Consider the following 6,003-nt stretch of genomic DNA (forward strand, 5'->3'; position numbering starts at 1 on the left):
GTCAGTGCTTAGACTTCATAGTGCAAGAACCGATAAGTCCCTTTGCTTCCCTCCCCGATTTAAAATTGCCTGCTTGGGCAATCCCCCCCTGACATCTAATTGTGAGCTGTCAGCCTACGATGGCGACTGCTATTTCTCTTCTATCCCCTCCCTCCCCCCCCCACAGTCCCAGCCAACCAATCTGCACTACAACTTACTGGCCCATAATTGCAACACCACAACTTGGCACCAAACCTTGGTGTCTCCTGCGTGCGGCTCAGTAGAATATTCCTGTACACTTGCTCTTCAAGGATCGGGGGTATGGTGATACTTTACTGTTTATAAGGAAAAGAATGTCACTGTGTTAACATACATGACAAAGTGCACTATATTGACTATAGGCAAGTTATAGGAGTAGAATTGAGCCATTTGGCTCATCGAGTCTACTCTGCCATTCAATCATGGCTGATCTCTGTCTCCCAATCCCATTTTCCTGCCTTCTCCCCATTAGACACCCGTTCTAATTAAGGTATCTCTGCCTTAAAAATATCCGCTGACTTGGTCTCCACAGCCCTCTGTGACAATGAGTTCCACAGATTAACTACCTTCTGACTAAAGAAGTTCCTCCTCACCTCCTTTCTAAAATAGCACCTTTTAATTCTAAGACTATGACCTCTGGTCCTGGACTCTCCCACCAGTGGAAACATCCTCTCCACATCCACTCTATCTATGCCTTTCATTATTCTGTAAGTTTCAATGAGGTTCCCCCCTCAACCTTCTAAACTCCAGCGAGTACAGGCCCAGTGCTGTCAAACGCTCATCATATGCTAACCCACTCATTCCTGGAATCATTCTTGATTAGTGGAATTCCCTGCCACTGAAGGTGGTGGAGGCCAATTTACTGGATGTTTTCAAGAGAGTTAGATAACACTCTTGGGGCTAACGGAATCAAAGGATATGGGGAGAAAGCAGGAACGGGGTACTGATTTTGGACGATCAGCCATGATCATATTGAATGGTGATGCTGGCTCAAATGGCCAACTCCTGCGCCTATTTTCTATGTAAATTACTTGCATTAGTGCAGCAGTGATGGGACTCACAGACAAAGGGACTTTATGAACCTCGTTCTTTTGTACCTTACAATCCTGCTGCTAGGGTGCACAGAAAACTGGTATTAGCCTCTGTACACATCATTCCTTCACCTTCCCATGCCCACGGAGTGACTCTGTCATACAGCCAGAATCAAGAGCTCCCGGGTGCAGTAGTTACAATTATAAGTTTGTATTTAGAATATGTGACTTTATTATTGGGCACTTTTACTCCAATAGAAATGGATGCCGCTGCACAAATAGCTTGCAAAAACATTACAAAAAGTTCAATAATTTAGGATGGACCTCGTGGAGAATTGACTGATAATTGAAAAATAGATTAAAAAAAAAAAAATGTCAGCATCTTGATACCCGTTCAGCTGGTATTAATTTCCCATCCTCATTCCCCGGAGAAGGTATTGATGAAGAGTTTGAGTAATAGTACTCCCACGGGGGAATAGCACTACCACTCAATGCTAAAGGAGGTGGCACAGTGGTAGAGTTGCTGCCTCTCGGCGCCAGAGATCAAGTGTGCTGTCTGTACGGAGTTTGCATGTTCTCCCTGTGACTGCGTGGGTTTTCTCGTGGTGCTTCGGTTTCCTCCCACACTCCAAAGACGTGCAGGTTTGTAAGTTAATTGGCTTTGGTAAAATTGTAAATTGTCCCCAGTGTGTGTGTGTAGGATAGTGTTAATGTACAGGGTGATCGCTGGTCACTATGGACTCAGTGGGCCAGAAGGGCCTGTGTCCATGCTGTCCAAATCAGGGTGATGTATGGGTTTGAGGGAACCTGCAAGTTTTTGCTGCCTGTGTGCCCGCAAACTTGGTCTGTCATGTTGATGGTGGGCCACAGTTTGGGTGATGCTGAGGAAAGGGACACGTTATAAGTGATAGGAGTAGAATTAGGCCATTCAGCCCATCAAGTCTACTCCGCCATTCAATCATAGTTGACCTATCTCTCCCTTCTAACCACTTTCTCCTGCCTTCTCCCCATAACCTGTGACACCTATACCAATCAAGAATCTATCTCTGCCTTTAAAAATATCCTCCACAGCTTTCTGTGGCAATGAATTCCACAGATTCACCACCCTCTGACTAAAGAAATTCCTCCTCATCTCCTTCCTAAAGGAACAGCCATTAATTCTGAGGCTGTGACCTCTGGTCCGAGTCTCTTCCACTAGTGGAAACATCCTCTCACATCCCCTCTATCCAGGCATTTCATTATTCTGCATGTTTCAATGAGGTCCCCCCTCATTCTTCTAAACTTCAGCGAGTACAGGCCCAGTGCCGACAAACGCTCATCATAGACTCCTCTGGACTCTCTCCAGAACCTTCCTCAGATATTGCACCCACTGGTCACTGGCACAGGATGCCAATCAAGCATGAACCTTCTGTGTGGTGTGGGAGCTTCCTCACAGTTCTGGCACTGAAGACAAGCAGGAAATGGAGTGTTCCATCATGCTCTGGGCTTGTCCCTTGTAGATGGGGAGAAGGCAGGAGAATGGAGTTGAGAGGGAAAGATAGAATGGTGGAGTAGACTTGATGGGCCGAATGGCTTAATTCTAGAGCCTATGAACAATAAATGTCCCAGACCGTGATGGTCATTGTCCATTTGCTTTCGTGATGAAGGGCATCTCACTCGGTGATTTTCTTTAATAAATAATTTGCTGATTAACATGTCATTAGATATGTGACATTTTTAAATGTCCTTTTCATCTGTACCCTGAGGCGATGTGAACAGAACTGTAGCAAGGCGTTTGCTAAAACTCCCCAGGTATTTTATATAAATAGCATTTGAAGTTAAAAGTCTTGGTGTCAAACAGGGTAAAGCACTCCCCGCGTTCACTTAGATGAAGGGAAATCCCTTGTCCTGTATCGCCGACTACTGGCCACGGACAGGCGGTGCAGCAAGATCATTGCACTCACACAAAGACAACCTGTGGACAAACACAACATGCCGGACTTTATTCCTTTGAAACGCAGGTGGCTGAGGGGAGATCTAATAAGAGATGTAGAAACAGAGAAAACAGGTGCAGGAGTAGGCCATTCGGCCCTTCGAGCCAGCACCGCCATTCAATGTGATCATGTTTAAGAAAGAACTGCGGATGTTGGAAAAATCTAAGAAACTCAGCGGGTGAGGCAGCATCTATAGAGCGAAGGTGACGTTCCGGTTCGAGACCCTTCTTCAAAGATGATCATGTCTGATCATCCAAAATCAGGTCCCCATATTCCTTGATTCCTTAGGGAAGGTGATGGATGGTAAATGCACAGAAATGTGTAGCAAGGAACTGCAGATGCCGGATGACACCGAAACATAGAAAATAGGTGCAGGAGTAGAGGCCATTCGGCCCTTCGAGCCTGCACCGCCATTCGATATGATCATGGCTGATCATCCAACTCAATATCCCATCCCTGCCTTCTCTCCATACCCCCTGATCCCTTTAGCCACAAGGGCCACATCTAACTCCCTCTTAAATATAGCCAATGAACTGGCCTCAACTACCTTCTGTGGCAGAGAATTCCACAGATTCACCACTCTCTGTGTGAAAAATGATTTTCTCATCTTGGTCCTAAAAGACTTCCCTCTTATCCTTAAACTGTGACCCCTAGTTCTGGACTTCCCCAACATCGGGAACAATCTTCCTGCATCTAGCCTGTCCAACCCCTTAAGAATTTTGTAAGTCTCTATAAGATCCCCCCTCAATCTTCTAAATTCTAGCGTGTACAAGCCGAGTCTATCCAATCTTTCTTCATATGAAAGTCCTGCCATCCCAGGAATCAGTCTGGTGAACCTTCTCTGTACTCCCTCTATGGCAAGAATGTCTTTCCTCAGATTTGGAGACCAAAACTGTACGCAATACTCCAGGTGTGGTCTCACCAAGACCCTGTACAACTGCAGTAGAACCTCCCTGCTCTTATATAGATAGACACAAAGTGCTGGAGTAACTCTGCGGGTCAGGCAGCATCTCTGGAGAACATGGACAGGTAGCATTTTCAAGCCGGGACACTTTTCAGTCTCCCACGTTCTCCAGAGATGCTGCCTGACCCGCTTAGTACTCGAGCACTTTGTGCCTTTAGTAAAAATAATTAAATGCACGTTTTAGTTACTGGCATTATCTTTCCCATTATTGAAGTGTTGCAGTCTTGTTTACTTTCAACGGCAGAAAACATGAACTCATTTATCCTCTGTCATCCATATAAAGTGATGCTTGCACATAAAATGCATAGGAAGGAACTGCAGATGCTGGTTCACACTGAAGATAAAGAGCTGGAGTAACTCAGCGGGTCAGGTAACATCTCTGGAGAGAAGGAATAGGTGACATTTCGGGTCAAACAACCCAAACGGGTCAAAACGTCGCCCATTCCTTCTCTCCAGAGTTACTCCAGCTCTCCGCGTCTACTTGTAGTTTTCTGAGATAAAAATGTCTGGGCAAAATGTTATTTCTCTTTTCATTCTGCACAGTAGCACCACCATGTGGCCAGCCAGCGTTAGATTAGGAAAAGCAACCAAAGCACAAAGTGCTGGAGTAACTCAGCGGGTCAGGCAGCCTCTGTGGAGGGCAAATGGACAGGGCATGTTGCGGGACCTTCCTCAGTCCGCAGAAGCATTGCTTGTCCATTCCCTCCACTGATGCTGCCTGGCCTTTTAATAGTCCTTTAGAGATACAGCGTGGAAACAGGCCCTTCGGCCCACCAAGTCTGTGCCGACCAGCGATCACCCCGTATACTAGCACTATCCCACACACTCGGGACAATTTATAATTTAACCAAAACCAATTAATCTACAAACCTGAATGTTTATTTGGAGTGTGGGAGGAAACCGGAGAAAACCCACGCAGGTTAGGGGGAGAACATACAAACTCCGTACAGACAGCGCCCGTAGTCAGGATCGAACCCGGGTTCCTGGCAGCAACTCTACCTCTGCGCCACCTAGTTCCTCCAGCACTTTGTGCTTTGCTTGATATATACACCAGGCCAATTAAGCTATAAACCTGCACGTCTTTGGGATGTGGGAGGAAACCGGAGCACCCGGAGAAAACCCACGCAGGTCACGGGGAAAAGGGTGTGAACTCCAACACAGCCAGCACCCGAGGTCAGGATTGAACCCGGGTCTCTGGCCATGAGAGGCAGCAGCTCTATTCGCTGCACCGTCCCAAGTGAGAGACAAACGCCAATATAACACTGGTGGAGCCGGCTTCCACTTTATTACGGGTGGCGAGCACCTGCCTGACATAAATAAGTCCTGCTGGGTTCCGATCCCATCAGTGAAGTGCCTCAGTCGGGCCTTGTTGCCACAGGGGCCATTATTACCTGGTAGCTGAAGGCTGGAGCCCCGGTCATGTGCGTTACGTGTTGGGACCAGCCTGGAGCAACAACTTCAGAGCAACAACTATAAAATAAAATTAAGCTAATGAACCCAATTTCCGAATGAGGGCCAGTTCCCATCGGCCTGGCCGTCACGGTACTGGGAACTGGCCCTCATTCGGACATTCAGTTCATTAGCTAAATCACTAACAATAATACATCAGAATGATCCTGTGGAGTGCATCATGTTGGCTTCTAATTCAGATATGGGTTCAGTCTCGTGAGATCTTCAAAGCTGGTTTCCACCCACTCCCCTCCTCCAGCCCAAACCTCTGGACTTAGTGCATTCGACCCGGGCAGAACAGAGCAGAGGCAGTCGTAGCGGGCCGATAGTTAGTGGCCACCTGCACACGGCGTGTCTTTCGCAAGCTCCTCCTCGCTGGCTGCCCGCATGCGGTCTGGCTTTACGATGCGATTCGATTGTAGAGTCTCCTTATGTGGGGGAAGGAACTGCAGATGCTGGTTTACACTGAAGATAGACACTGGAGTCTCAAGAAGGGTCTCGACCCGAAACGTCACCCGTTCCTTCTCTCCAGAGCTGCTGCCCGTCCCGCTGAGTTAGTCCGCCACTG

This window comes from Amblyraja radiata, chromosome 31 (genome assembly GCF_010909765.2).
Source record: "Amblyraja radiata isolate CabotCenter1 chromosome 31, sAmbRad1.1.pri, whole genome shotgun sequence".
NCBI lineage: Eukaryota > Metazoa > Chordata > Chondrichthyes > Rajiformes > Rajidae > Amblyraja > Amblyraja radiata.